The 16,431-nt window shown below is 38.5% G+C and overlaps 1 long non-coding RNA gene across 1 annotated transcript in view; it reads right to left on the bottom strand.

The window, feature by feature from the left end:
- The window catches only part of LOC149863619 (uncharacterized), an 86,154-nt gene that overhangs the window by 13,718 nt on the left and 56,005 nt on the right, over window positions 1-16,431 (bottom strand). Inside the window, exon 2 of the long non-coding RNA XR_016442730.1 lies at window positions 799-875. This is a non-coding gene — a long non-coding RNA (uncharacterized LOC149863619). The remainder of the gene's footprint in view (window positions 1-798; window positions 876-16,431) is intronic.

The following is a 16,431-nucleotide window of genomic DNA, read 5'->3' as shown; positions in this document are numbered from 1 at the left end:
AAGTTTTCTCCAGGGCTTTATCCCAGATTTGATTTGCATACTTCTACAAAAATTAAATGGTGTTTTAAACTTAGCAGTCTTTTTGTATCCCTTATTTAATCTTTAACTCCTAACTTGAGCATTATTAATACCATTAAATACTAGGCTTACAATAAAAGGTGGCTAGTAAATGGGAAAAAGTGTCTTAGAAATCTTATTATTCTACTTACTGGAATCATTTCTCTTAATAGGTATCTAAAATGTACAAAAGATATTCCAGCATTCGTATGCTCCTTGTGAAGATTAGGCTATTCAGTGTAAATATACTGACTACAGAGTGGGTAAAAAAGGATGTTTTCAGGGTTTGAATGTCGGGTCACTTTGTCTCCAGAATTTCATGAGAAATGATAGGACAAGTCATAATAATAGTTTCCCCAATTGCTGCTTCAGAGTTCTGAGCCCAGTGTTAGTCACATGAATTTTTTAACATGCCCTTGAAAACACCATGATCTAGGATAGTGTTTTCTAACCAGTGTGCCGTGGCACAAAAGTGTGCCGTCAGAAATGAACAGGTGTGCCGCAGAGTTTTGCCATGGCAATGAGCTACAATAGGTAAGAGGATGGGGAAGGCCTTAACAGGTGTGCCATGGAAAATTTTTATTAATGTAAGTGTGCCTTGGGCTGGATAAGGTTGGGAAACAATGATCTGGGACAAGCAAAATACTCACAATTAGTACATATATTTCTGGATAAAGGAAAATAGAAAAGGGGAAAACAAAAGAAAAATAAAAAAATAAGCAAGCTGTAAACAACACTTACTTCAACCACCATCTCTCCTGTCTATTCCTTTGTGGACTTCAAATAAATGACACTTCTAAGAACAGTTCCAGTCTTATCTAGGTAAGATCAGACAAAAATATATTATTTCCTTTGTTACTAAAAAGTCCCACATCAGTCCATGTATGTTCCTGAAATGTATTATGGATGAACAAAAGACATTAATTTGATCAGTGAATCCTGCTTGGTATATCATAGACAACTTAGCCAGGCTATCAAGAGATAATGATTTTAACCAAGGCTTATGACCTGAAGAGGGTATTTAACTCAGTTATTTTTAAAAAGTTGTTCAAGATTTACCCAAATGAATTATATATATTTTTAAATTTGTCATATCACTTAACAAACCATTTTAAGCCATATGAAGTAATGACTATTAGGAATTATTTCTTCTTGTATATCAAGGTTTCTTTTATCTCTAGAATTACAAAATTTAGACAATCCAGGGTATAAGAGAATTTGTGAACTAATAATGAGAACTCATTGGCTGGTTCCAGATGAGAAGAGTTGTGTGGTATATGGCGTTGCAGACACATCTACAGGGCCATATACCGCATGTTCTGTTGTTCTCTGTGCTGCAAGAGTTATCCAGGGGTCAAAAAACCCTCTGGGGGAAAAAAAGGAGAACAATGCATGAGCAGGCAGTGCATGCCACCCAAAAGTGGACCTGCGCCTCCTGGAGACACACTTCAACTGCCAGCCAGGTTCTGCAATGCACAATTGTCACTGCTGCAGCCCCGGGAGTCCCCCAGGAACCCAGGAAAGGCTGCTAGAGCCAACTCGTTGCTGGCCCCAGTCTCCTCGAGTAACCGACCTCATGTCAGAGCATGCATGGCATGGGCATTCCCCGAGGACAAGTAGCAACAGCAACAGGTGCGCTGCTGCTAGTTGTCCCCAGGGAACCAAATGTCCACACCATGTGTGGACGTGGCCATTAAGGCCACTATCTAGGCACATCTTTTCCAAAGATCATTTATCAGTCATTCTGATATCTTGTTTTTGTTACATCACAGAAGTAGTACCGGACTAAGATGTTGCTTCTTGATGCTGTATTGTTGCTTCGTTGCTCTTTGTCTTTTGCTGCTGTTTATTTGCTTGAAAGAGGTAAGATGAAAGTGTTGCAATGAAAGTGCAAAGTTAGTATTGCAGTCAGAGAGAGATTTATAGACTTCTAGCATAAAATACCTGAAGGTAGAAGATAAAACTCTTTTAAGGGATTGGCAGGTTCCAAATACTAGTTGCTGTCACCCTTTCACTGACTCAGCACCTTTCTGAAAGGTTCTAGTACCATTCCAGCATGTGACAATGTTTACACCTATGCAACAGGATTGTAAATCTTGTTTTGGCTTAATTATTATATTAACTCTGTCTTTGTTAAGGGGAAAAATCAAAGTATATATAAAATTACAGACAGATCACGTTTTACCAATATGCGCCCACATGTGATCTTTTTCTAACCTGCTCAAGTACCAGTAAAACTGTTAATACAAAATGTGCACGCCCCTTCTGCTTGGTTACTTGGAAACCTGCTTAATGTTAACATGATCAGGTGTTATAAAAGTTTATGCATTAATGGATTTGCAGGGACTAGAACAGTGTAGAACAGAGTCTAGTCTTTACAGTCTTAACTTTTTCTTTTATTACATTTTCTGATATATTTGTTTCATACCACAGGGGTACATAATAGGAGTTAGAAATCTGTTCAAATGAGTCCAAACACTTCTATTTTTTTCCTGTCAGAGTAATTCACTTTTTAAAATACCCCAAAGAAAGTCTTTCAACTTCAGTAATCATCAAATATGGCATAGTCTCTTCTTCTCAACAAGCCTTGTACAAGTAGGGTGCCTGTACACAAGCCTGGAGGTGGCTTCTACACGCTGTAATTATAGCATGTCGGAGCAGACTCAATTACTCAAGTCTGCTGGAGTGTTGTAATTACTGCGCTCTAGCCAGCCAGTATCTTATATTTCAGCACTTCAAAATGGCAGTGGGAGCTCTTTATCTAAAGCTTGTCTGACAAGCTTTAGATAAAGCACCCCGCCACCATCGTGAAATGCAGGGACACTGATACACAATCGCTCTGCATGCTTTAATTAAAGTAGTTCTTAGAGCCTCTCTAATTAAAGTGCCTCTCCTCGCCCCTCCTCTTCCCTCCCTGCTCCCAGAGCCTGTGTAAAAAGGCCCATAGTTATTATTTTTCTGAGCTTGATAAGAAAGTTGCTTAAGTACAACCTCTAATTAATATAAACAATATATATGACTTTTTACACCTGTATTGTAATGTCATTTGATTTCGCACTGGTAGAAAAAACATCTTAGTATTTACATAGCAATAATATTACACAGGTATTATCTTTTCTGTTTAGTCACAAGACATTTGGAAAATAGCATCACAAAAATATTTGTACTCTCTTAAGCAGTTAAGGAATAAAACAAAGTTCTCCAACTTTAAATGGAAACATAATTTTAGAAATAATGAGAACATTTTCCAATTCTGTATGTTCTCCTTAAAGTTATTTCATCATATTTAATTGAATTAATTTGCTAAAAGAATAAAGAGTTTTTGTTTGCCAGTAAATAAATTACTGTAGTTTCAATAAGAACATTTCTAAAATATTCTTGGGTAAATTTAAAACTTATGTTTTTCTCCTTGAAGAAAAGGGGGAAACGGATTATAAGAGACTAGGGACCTAATATCTGTGGCTTTGCTAAATCAAGTGCTATGCAAGGTCTTGAATCTATTGGTATTTCTCTTTGAAAACCCCCCCAAAATCTTCATATTCCTTAAGAAGGTAGAGGTTGTGTACTTCCTGAGAAGACACTCCTCTTGGTTGGTCATTAAATACTACTGTAGCTTCACCTACATTTGACAATTAAAAACTCCTACCATACATTCAATGCAAGACAAAATCCACAATAAATAACATTTAGATATATCTTAATATTACATAAAATTTGCTGCATACCGTATCAAAGAAAAATACATGTTGAAAAGCTACGTTCCAGAGTCTGTGAAATTGAAGTTGGAGGTGATAAGTAGGAGGCATTCCCTTTGAAGATTTTTGTACCTGTCACTTACTAGGAGAAAGCAGAGATTGCGTCAAAATATCTTTAATTACCCTGCATATTGTATTTATTAAAATAAGCAACCAAAAGTATAAGACATGAATTGTTTTTATACAAGTATAATATGTAAGAAAATAATTATAAATATGTCCTAAAATATAATAATGAGAAAGGTTTGTAAAAAGAAATCACAATAAATTATTTCAGTTTTATTAATGACTATTTTGTCATCAATTTGGAAGTTTCTTCAAAATTAACAAATTAATGAACTAAATTATTGATTAGGTAAACAGTTGTGTAAGCTGAACACTGTGTGTGAACGAATCAGATATCTGTTCTGTTTTAGTGTTTGTGCCAGGCTTGTCACTATGATGCTAGTGCCAAAAGAATCAAATTGATCATTAAGTTATATTTAACCTATTTGCACAAAGCCATGCAAGTCTACATAGTCACCAACCTGTCAGAAGGCACACAACCATGGAATAGAGTGTTCAGCTCTGAAGTAAGTAGTCAAAAAATCTCTAAACCGTTCCCTCCCCTATAAATGCATTTTAACCTAAGTCCACAACTTGTTAAACATTCTAAACTAGCAGTTTTCAACAAGATCCTTCCTTTTAAAGGTGCCATGGGGTGCTGCACAACATTAACACTGTTAAATGTGAAAACATCTACAAATGATAAAGATGTTTGCACATGATGTGTCAACACTACACATTTTTACAAGATAAACAAGAGACTCCAAATAGGATTCTATAGTGTCAAAAACATTCTGACCTGCATGGTCTTTCTGACTTCTCTGCAACAGAAGAACTGCTCTATTATTTTTCCGCAGTTAAAAAAAAAAAAAAAGTGAAAGCTAAGAGGTGGCATTTTCTGAGAGGTGCCTTGAATATAAGAAAGTTGGCAACCATTGTTCTAAGCCAAATGTGACCCATGGAGCCTTGGAATCTGGCCCACAGGGCTCCCAAAGGGTTGGGAAATTTGGCAGCGGGGAAGCAGCGGTAGTTAATACTGCCACCCCTTCCTGCTGGCAAAATCCCAAGCCCCGTGTAGTAGAGACACAACCTTCCCCCTGTACAGCTAGAATAATGCCGGGCCATGCCTCCCCCCCTTACAGAGCTGGTTTGGGGCCAACTCACCCCCATGAGTGTGGGTCACACCCCTTCTCTGTGCACTGTCCGGTTCAGGCTGGGCCATGACATCTTCGCCCTGCAGAGCCAGTTCATGCCCCATCCCCTGTACGCTGGTTTCATGTCAGGCCACACCCCCTCTCCTTCCCTCTCCAGGACTGAGACAGGCCCCTGCCCCACCAGGTTGGAGCTGAACAAAGCCCCTTTCCCCCACATAGCTGGGTTAGAGCAGGGCTGCCCTCTGCCCCGCTTCATGCACCTGGATGGATCCCTGCTGTACCTGCCCCAGCCCTAGATTGGGTCCACCAGCCGGATCCAGCCTATGGAGGGACTAAGCATTGCCCTTCCAGCCCTCTGGGCAAAAAGGTTGAACACCACTGTTCTAAGCACTTTGGCAACACATTTAAGGCTTCATGCAACATCCCATCTGTGTAATGGAATAGTTGCAGCTGAAGCAAATTGTAGTCCAGTGTGGCCAATGTGTAATAAATAAGAAAATTTAAAATTCATATAATGAAACACTTATATGGCTGACCCAGATTATCTGTCATAGAAGCTCCAGGCTTGCCCCATCCAGAGCCTGTTTTGTAGTGGGCTGTAATAGCTGCTAGTGATCCCAAGGGAATTACAAATGCTTCCCTGTCTATTATCTAGGGTTCAATAAGGCATTGACAATACCCCTTTTCTCCCTGCCACACTGTCTATAGCTAAAAAGTGGCAGGTCGAGATATGACATAGAGATTGCAATACCACTGAATGCTACAGAGGGTACATGTGCACTGTGATGAACCTCCTTTGGATGCCTATGCCAACTTTGAGCCATAGAAATAGACAGGTCCTCAGTTGATCTAAAATGTTATATTTCCTTTAACGTTGATGGAACCCTGACAATTTACAGGACCTAAAGATCTGCCCCATTATCTACTGGTGTTATAACATGGTCATACTGCAGGGCAAAATGTGGGCCATAATACATTGCTGATTCATTATATACAGAGAGGAGATGCATGAAGCCTTAAATGTGTTGCCAAAGTGCTTAGAACAGCAGTGTTCAACCTTTTTGTCCAGAGGGCTGGAAGGGCAATGCTCAGTGCCTTCATGATGGACCCAGTCTGGGGCTGGGGCAGGTACAGCAGGGACCCATCCTTGTGTGTGTATATACACATACACACACACACACACACGCACAATACATACATACACATATATTATTCATTCTTGATCATTAAAAGTCAAAATTTACTAACATACCTCACTGCAGCTTCCACAACTATTTTCTATTTTAGGAGTAGTGTGAAAGCATTGTGGTGTCTCAGACACTGTTGTGGTAGCTCTTGATAAAAGCTAACTTTAATAATACATTATTCGTTGTATTTCTTAACCTGAATTTATTAAATGATTTTATTACTAAATTGATAGTTCTTGTCAATGGCTATATTAAACATCATTACATCAATTGTGATCTCTCATCTCACTGTCCTATTACTTGCATCACCACAGGAGATGGCCAGTCCAACCACTGGATTTTTTTTCTCTGCTTATTTCAAAACAGTCTTCTACTATTGGGAGGAAAAAAAATAAAACCCTTGCCATTTCTGCCTCATTAACTAACTTACTGCTTCCAGTCTCCTTCTCCTCAACATGTTTCCTCAGCACAGGGGGGATCTTTCACCTCTTTGACAAAAATACATTTTCCTTGGGTGCACCTACATGCAGATTAACACACTTTAGTTAATGTGCATTAAATCTAATACCTACATTTGGCATTTTTACATGTGCTGGGGAACACCATACCAGGTGCTTTGATAGAGAGCTGTGCTAATTATAAGTGCTCGTGTTTCAGGTGCATCAGCATCACTGCCTATCCCTGCACTGAAAAAATGATGGCAGGGTGCTTTGAATTAAAGCTCATCAAACATGTTTTATTTCAAAATGCACCACCACCATTTTTTCAGTGTGGGGATGCACAGCAATGCTGGTATACATGACATGGAAGGCTGCCAGAGAGCATCAATTTCCACGATCCAGCAGACTCAATTAATCAAGTCTGCTCCAACACATTAGATTCCCAGCACATTGGAGTAGGATCCACATGTGTATAGTAGCCTATTGTGAAGTACTAGGAAAATGTTCATTAGCCTATCTTAATGCTCATTAACTAAGGAGCATGGCTTTTTTAGTGATCCTTAATGTGCATTAGCCTATTTGAATGTGCATTAACTAAATAGCACATTTTTTGTGACAATGCTCATTAAAATATGCTAATACACATTTAAGCACATGTAGCTGCACCCCTTAACCATTTGTACATCCATTCCAATTTATTGACTTCTACCTTTGATGAAACATGTTAAGAACCAGAAGCATACCTGGGCAGTTTTATAACCTGGGCAGCAGCAGCATATGGGGCAGAGGCAGTGCCTGAGTAACCACTTCTGGAATTAGGGCCAGGCCAGCTGCAATAGCAGCTGCTATTTTTGCCCTTCCTCCTTCTCCCAAGTCAGCACCCAGGGCTGGTGCCATGCTTGGCCCCTCTTCCCTCTCCCCATTTACACTATTGTTACGTGCTGAGGAGTACTATAACTGATACACTGGGAGATTTGTCAGTCTTAAATGTTTATGGTATTCAATCAAATCTTGAGTTTGTCGTGGCAGAAATGAGTGCGCTTAACACAGAAAAAATAACACAGCGTAACATGATAGGATGTGCTCTAAGAAGATACAAAATGGTAGTCCAGAATGTTAGAGATCAGGACAGAGGTACATTGACAGACTCTCTGAATTGGCTGGCTGTAATATTGTTAGGTCATTTTGACCTCATACTAAATTTATTCAAAAATTTAAGAACCCATGTTGAAATTTTAAGGAAAAGTGTATTTGCACCCAAGACATTAGAAAAAGAATTCCAAAACATTTCATTTTTAGTAAATATTATGCTAGAAGTCTGGCAAGGACAAGGAGCCCTTGTGTTATTTGCTGTGTAAGTGTCAATTGTATAAATTACAGCTCACTATAGCAGCTTTAATTTGTACATCTGAATTTTTCAATTTTTTCCCAAGTTTTACATTCAGCTGAAATGAATTTTTCAGCGTTTAATGGGCTCTCTATGATTTGCTCCTTTCCTTCAGTTTCTCAAAATTTCTTTAAAAATAAAATGTTTACAACTACTAGCACTTTTCAAACCTATGCCAAAGCAACTCAAATTAGTACTAGATAATTTCCCTTTTTTTCTTTGCCTCTCCAGAGGGTATTGTGACCTTTTGCTTTGCCATTAAATGATCTCATATTTTCTTCAATAAATGCCGTTTAGCTAACCCAATAATTAATAAAAACAAAGAATGTTTCCTACTGTGAGCCTTGCTTACATGCTTTTAAGCCCATTTCTCTGTCATTTGCAATTTATCATAAGTGAGGATATGGCTATTACTGTCTGGCATTTAATTAGGTTGTTTTGATCTTTTGTTCAACTGTTTACATGTATTAATTATTATACCTATGAAGACTAATTCAATTGTTTGATATAAGTGTTGATTTTTTTATAATATAACAAGGCTTTTTGTTCTTATGTGCTATAGCTATTGTGTAGCTATGTGATCACAGGATACCAACTGTTTTGCAGCACACAAGAAATCCATGCTCATGGCCTGAGTTTAAGATACTTTGATCATTTTTCTTGTGGGGCACATCTCATTAATTTGGAGATGGGAATTGATTCTTTTTAAAATGGCTACATGTGATATAATGGGTCCAAGCTCTAGGTATGTAATTCTTTAAAAAATTAAGAGGTAAGCCCTGCTTTTCCATATATATGATTATTAAGAATTCATTTGCAAAATTAATTTCACAGAGATACATTAAAGAAGGGTGGAATGGATAAATGATCTTTTGAAAAATTAATTTATCCTTATTCTTGTAGGAATAATAACCATTATCCAAAACATCTCTTATGAGGAAGGTTCATATACTGAATGCAATTCTAATTCTACCCTGCTGCTAGGCCTAGACATTTTTTAATGTATCGCTCATGAAAATGAGAAACTGAGAGCAATGGCTACACCTTTCTTTACACTGATCTAAGCTTGTTGCATCAATCTTGATTTGCACAATGCCAGCTATTGCAGTCCTACATGAAGACTGCCATTCACACCAAATTGTATGACAAACAAATATTTCTACAGTCATTTCGTCTTGCAAACTAGAAGAATTTTAACCCAGGTGGCTAAAGTTGAAGGTTATTGTGTTGAACTACTGAGCCTCCACTTTTAAAAAAGAAAATGAATCTAAGTGGTACTGTCTGCTCAGTAGATGAAAATGGTTGCATTTGTATTTAATTGGTTTAGTAGTTAGATAGGATAACACTTGCTTGAGGTAATCATTTAGTTTAATTGGGAGAAGTTACTTATCATTTGAGATACAGATACAAATATATTTTTTCAGGGAACTTTTTAGCTAAAGAGAAACACCAGAAATTGGGAGACTGTGGATTTAGGTTCTTCCTCACAGGGTGTAAAGCACAAGAGATTCATGTGAAGCAAATCCTAAGATTCTAGTGGAACAGAATTCCCATTGACTCTGATTTGGTTCAGAAGCAATCATATAGTGCTTGATTTTGGCCCTAGTTTGGTAAAATGATTAACTATGTACTTGATGTTTAATAGGGCTGTGCAAAGCTTGGGTTGCCAATTCAGCTTGGAGATTTGGCCTGATTTGGCTGCCAAATCTCCAAATCCAAATTGAATCAGGAGATCCATTAATGTCTCTGAATTGAATCGGAAGCCTCTGAATCGATTTGGAGAGATTCGATGATTTGGCCATAGACACAACTTCATATGTTTTTTCTATGTACCTCGAGATACCAGGCATGGCTTATGAATGCTGAGATGGTAGGGTGGATGGTGTCCCATGGAAGTGTGGGAGAGTCCCCCATGTGCTCAGCGGTGGACCTGGAAGTGGACCAGAAGTACTTCACGAGGCTGTTGTGGATCTGACAGGCTGCAACCCGGACTCATGGCCAGAGTCAGAGCTGCAGCAGCTGCTTGTCCCTTCCCCTTCTGCTTTGTATGTGAATCTAAGACAAGGGGCTTCCCCTTCATGCTACTTGTGAGAAAAAAACCCTCATCTTAGATTCAAGTAAAGACAGTATATGCTGGATGTTCTTGATATTCTAGCTCCTACTTTGGGTTTATTCCTCCTGATCCAAATGTACTGGAGGTAGATTTAACTGTGGTTTTGGAGGGACTAGAGAATCTCTTACAACTTTTTCAAAGATCAAGTAAGCATGCATTGAGTAAGAGCTTTTGCATTATTTGGGGCATTCAAGTAATGATTCTGAGGAATGAATGGCAATCCATAATTTTTGCTTATTTTTCTCAGATAGTTTATCCTCTGTAATATGAACTACTCCATTATACTGTAGCCACCAAAACATCTAGTCAAACTCCTCTCACACTCCAAAGCCACAAAAAGTTCTATTTCAAGTAAAACTCTACAACCTGCCACAGGTAAAGATCATGACTCACAAGGAAAATAGCCCTTGCCAGTCCGACCTGAGTGAAAATTCCCTCCTGCGACAGAGTCTGTAAACCAGTCATGTAACTGAGAGGGCGTGGGGCAATGCAGTAGCAACCCCATGTGTTGCCTTTGAAGCATAGAGGAAGGGACACAAAAATAGCTAGTTGTGCTGCCACTGCCAGTATTGCTCAGCCGCTGCTGTCCCCACCACATCTTAGAAGTTGCTGCTGCCCCATGCACCACCACTACCCAGGGTACAGAGCTGCCCTTTTATACTTCTGATGCAAGACACACTCACCAGATCAGCATCTGAGGTTTTTAATAAGACTGGAAGCAACAAGCTACCTCACCCAAATTCTTTCTTCCACCCATGGCCAATGTTTATGCATTAGACAAAGGACAGCAAAAAAAAAACCCCAACAGCAAAACCCACCACCACTAATAAAAAACCAAAATAGCATCAAAAAACCCAGACAAATATTTTTAAGTGGTCTTTATATACAGTTTATTTGCAATCTATTAGATTTTAGAGTTCCTCTTGCAGCCTAAATTAATTAATCTGATGTATGGAACAAGGAATTCCTTAAGTTTCATTAACATGGCCCAGAGAGATCAGGGTTCAGAGAAATCTCAGAGGATCTTCAAGGGCATTTCCTATGCAGGGAGGAAACCTCCAGGGTCTGCAGAAATGTATCCTCTCCAGCTTCCATGGTGTTGGGGAGTCAGTCATGTAGGAGCCACAGTCCTCCATCCCGGACTCTATGGCGCTTTATATAGTAGAGGAGATTTCTCTGTGATTTAGGTAGCACTACTAATATTGAAAGAGCTAGTACCTAAAGTTTCATTTGGTTTTGGGGTGTAAAATGTCATGGTATTGCTATTCATTATTATTTGTACTGTAGAAGTGCCTAGGAACTCCAACTTTGAATGAGGGCTTCTTTGGGATAAGCAGGGTACAAATGCCTAGCAGTCTCTGTATATTCAATCCACATCCTACTTCCTTCCAGATTACTCAGAAAAAATCTTTCAGGATCCCTAGGGGAAACTTTTCTTGGAAGCAATAGTTGGAGAGAACAATGTGTTCTCTCTGTTCCTAATGCCCTTATCTACCATGTTTAAGAGTCAGAGAGGCCATTGGAAGAATATTTCCACATTAGGAATTAATATTTCCATATTTATTTTCTGTAATTGAGGTTTTGTACCAGTCACTCTGTAGACAACAGTGCTCTTATGGTCTCTCACAGAAATCAAAAACTTGTCTAAGCAACTAACAATAATCACCCTTTTGCAGAAAAAAACCCTAAAAATAACACAGGGCATATCACTGGCGAAGAAACACAGTCACTAGGTACTCTTTTAATGTTGATGAAAATATGATCTAATGCAAGTCACAAAAGTTAAATTCCAAAGCTATGAGAACAAAATAGAGAGATGATTGGATTGGCAATTTTTCATAATGGAGGAACAAGCTGTTGTTGTAGAGCTAAAAATAATATAAAGAAATGACCTGAAAATTGATCCCTTATGTACAAATCAATCATGTAGCCTTTCAACAAGTTGGAACCTTAGTTATAAAGAAACAGAATAATTATTTATTCAGCTAACACAAAACTAAGTAGGATTTCATCATCTGAAAGAAGAAAACTAGATGGCAGGACAGACTGCTCCAGATCTAGATATGGTGCAGATTGCTCTGCTGAAGACAAGAGAACTACCTATCTTCTTTTGCAGCAACAGGATGGTATTACTCTTCTTACACAGTGAGGGAAAACCCAACAAAATGGTGCCTCTCTGGCTCCCTTCATTCCTTGCAGACACAAAATGGAGACATATGGTGGGCAATTCTGCTTTTCCCCCAAAAGTGTGATACTGTTAGGAGGGTGTACGTGGGACAAATAGTATTACCTATTACTGCAGTAGCCCAGCACTTTCCACTATGCTTATTTCATTCGAAGTTTACAAAACATTAATTATTTTCCTGATTGAAACCTAGTTAAATTAAATGACTGGTGTCATCAGGTGATTTTACTTGTATGTGAAGATATCTACATTCAGAGAAGGAAAAGTAAGGCCATATCTATTAATAATATTTATCATTTCAACAAAAGCTTTTTATAAAGAAAAGATTATCTTCTGTCTAGAGCTTCAAACAACTGAAAAGAACAAGATGCGATTTTTAGCACAACATGGCACTCTGATATGTTAGACAATGCAGAATGCTTATTATCTGGGGAAGGGAATGATTTAGAAGTCCTGATAAATGGATTCAGAGAGTCTAAAAATGAGGAAAGGACTCTTTCTTTTGTTAAGAAAAATGCATTATAGTGTATGAGAGATAGAAATGGTAGCCTATTTTACATATTTTAGGCACAATCTCCCAATGCCAACATGCCTTGAAGTCAAATCAGTTGACTAGTAACAGACAACTATTCATTATCTAGGTCAGTTGTACCATCATGGGATTTTATGCACCTTTTGGAAAACAGAATTTTGGTAGCAAGGTCTGAATGGATATAAATGCATTTCAGAGTAAATTCTTTTCCTTTAGAATGCTTTCATCACTACCCACACCTTCATCAGTCAATTAAACTCAGGGCCTTTGCGTTTGGTCACGGCTATAGATGAAGTGAAAATTGTCACTTCTGTCTGTGCCCTGAGAGCAGTTCTAGGTAGGCATAACAGGAAAACTCTAGATGCCTGAGGAAGATTAAAATCAAATAAGGTGTCAAATGAGGTTATATGGCAGATAAGTGTCGCAGTCCTGGAGTAAGGTGCTGCTGTTCCTCCTCCATCTTTTACTGGATCTCAGCCTCAGACTCAGCAACATCGAGAAGTTTGGGGAGTGGCACAGCTCAGTGGAATTAGGCCAGATTTAGTGTATTTAATGAAACAGACAATAACTATGCACTACTTGTGAGCAACAGGGGACTCTGAATGCAAGGACATTTTACGCGAAGAAACATGAGTCAAGACACTGAAACAAATTGTAACCATATGCACAGGAAATAAGTGACTATCCTGCACTCCTGAAAAATTATCAATGTTTAGCTGTTGTTCTTCTCATATTAGTCATAAATGTAATTGGAAGAGGAGGAGAATATACATCTTTTTGTTAAGGGAATTTCAAATAATATTTCAATTTTTGGAGCAATTTTTATTTTAAATGATCTAAGGCCTGATTTAGCAATGCAAGTTAGCACAGCAAGTCACTTAAGCATGTATACAACTTGATGCTGCTGCTTAACTGCTTAGGTCCCAATTACTTCCTTTGGTTTTGGGTACATGCTTAACTGCCACACTGCAACGCAGCTTAGCAGATAGTGAAATTGAGGCACGGGGGGAGAGGTCACAGTTTCACAATCTCTGTACGTATGCTTCTAAATAAGATCTGATTTTTAGAAAGGATCCATGATTCTCACTAGCTTCATTTTCCTTTTATTCATATTGATTTGGGTTTTTTTAAAGATATCTGTATCTCTTTTTACTGGAACCTCAGTTACAGACCACTGCTAGAGTCAGCACAACAAACATAAAAGAGTAATGGCTTGGCAGTGGAAATTCAGTGTTTTAGCAGCTGCAATCTATTGATTTAATTGCAAGAGGTACTGATCATACTTTAAACCAAGTAATTATGCCTTGTCTGAAAATATTTACAAACACTTGATATGATGAATGGAAGAATTGTTTTAAAGAGAGATGCCTTGAATGTTTCACCCTCACTATATTTTTACTTTGTTCTCCTCCCTCCCCAACAGTTTTACAACTGATAGCATCCTTTTCCTAACATGAGTCCTGATCCAAGGATCATTAATGTGAGTGAATATTTCCATTTACTTTACTTGGGCTTATAATGACAAAAGAATACAAACTGTTAACAGAACCACATCAAACCCAAGTTTTGAATTTAGTGAAACTAATTCAGATATAAAAGCTGCTGTATTATTCTGAGTATACCCACCTTTTTCTTTTAAAAGAACCATGAAAAATCACAGCATTTATACAATAGGTTAATTTAGCTTCCTACAGTCTTGACTCTCACACTTACAGTATTTTTGTACTTCCAACAAAAATATCAAGTCAGAATTTTTTCAGTGCAGTTTTGATTTCAATATTTGTAGTGCATTTTAACTCCTTGGGTCAGAAAGAGAAAGAGAGAGGACTTCTGTGACTCAATCACTTTGCAAACCCCAATCCAAGATTTATCTACATATGTATCAAATAAGAATGAGAACACAAAGGGAGAGAGAAGGTAAGATTTTTGGCTCATTTGTTACATCTTATTTCAAGGGACAGGGCAGTCTCTGTATGTTTTAGTACACTTAGTACAATGCACTTAGTATGACTAGAACTGCTGGAACTACATAAAAGTGAATAATTAAAAACAAAGTTAAAATGTATACAAATTTTATTTATGAAAAGTATTTGCTATGGGGGAAAAGTATATGGTATAATACAAAAAGAAAGAAGCTGATAGTTTTTACCTGAGCTGATTTATATATCAGCTTAGTGATACTGAATGACATTTTTACAGGAGTAGTTTCACAAAGCTCAAGGATAGTACTCAATGTAGGTAAGGGTATGAGCATATACAGCAAGTTAAAAGAAAATAAGGCAAAGCTGGGGACATTTGCACTCTGAAGCTGCCTATGTTAGCACTTTTACTGCAACATGCTGTGGGCAGAAGATTGTATACATGTACACACACTCACACACACATATGTGTAGTGATAAGACTACATTGTTGAGCCAACAGTGTGCCCTTGTTGAGGCAAAAGTGTGTCCTTGTTGTGAAAAAGGCTAATGGCATACTGGGCAGCATTAGTGGGATCCTTAGCAGGAGCTAAGTGGGAGACCCCCTTTGCTCATTAGGGAACTCATGGACCTTCTGAATCTGAAAAGAGAAGCTTATCAGGGATGGAAATTGGGAACTACCACCAAGGAAGATTATGCAGCACTGACTTGCACGTGCAGGGAGTAGACCAGAAAAGCTTAGGCTGAAACCAAACTCAAACTGGCTACAGGAATCAAAGACAATAAAAAGTCCTTCTTAAATTATGTGGGAAGTAGGAAAAAAAAACAAGGGCAACATCAGACCCTTGCTGAACCAACTGGGGCAGCTGACAACTGACATCCAGAAGAAAGCTAATCTCCTCAATGATCATTTTGTGTCAGTTTTCCACCAGCCCAAGGGGATCACCCTACCTGATGAGACACAGGACTACTAGGGTAAGGGCAATCATACACCTATAATTGGTGAAGATCTTATGAGGGACCAGCTTGAGAGGCTGGACATCCACAAGTCATCTGGCTCGGATGGAATGTACCTAAGAGTGCTAGAAGAATTGGCTGACATCATAGCACAACCAATGGCAAGGATATTTGAGAACTCATGGCACTCAGGAGAGGTTCCTAAAGATTGGAAGAGGGTCAATGTGGTGCATATCTTGAAGAAAGGAAGATCCAAGCCAATCAGTTTGACCACAGTCCCTGGAAAGAACTTGGAAAAAAATCATCAAAGAAACCATTAACAACAGGCTAACAGAAGGCAACATTCTGAGGGATAGCCAACATGGTTTCATTGTAGGTAGGTTTTCCCTGACCAGCCTCATTTTCTTCTACGATCAGGTGATGCATCACCTGAACAAAGGAGAAGAGGTTGATGTCATATGTATTTAAATTTCAAAAAATTTATTTTGACTTCATCTCCCATGATGTGTTCATGGTAAAATTGGGGAACTGTGGCCTTGGCAACCTTACAGTCTGATGGCTGGGGAACTGGCTCCGTGGTTGGACCCAGAGAGTGATAGTTGATAGAACTGAGTCAACACGGTGCATGGTGACCAGTGGCATCCCCAGGGCTCAGTAGTCAGACCAGTATGCTTTAACATATTCATAAATTATCTGAATT

This window comes from Crocodylus siamensis, chromosome 5 (assembly GCF_052110815.1).
Source record: "Crocodylus siamensis isolate JL-2025a chromosome 5, ASM5211081v1, whole genome shotgun sequence".
In the NCBI taxonomy this organism is placed as follows: domain Eukaryota; kingdom Metazoa; phylum Chordata; order Crocodylia; family Crocodylidae; genus Crocodylus; species Crocodylus siamensis.
The sequence above is the reverse complement of the archived record's forward strand: the minus strand, read 5'-3'. Positions and strand labels throughout refer to the sequence as shown.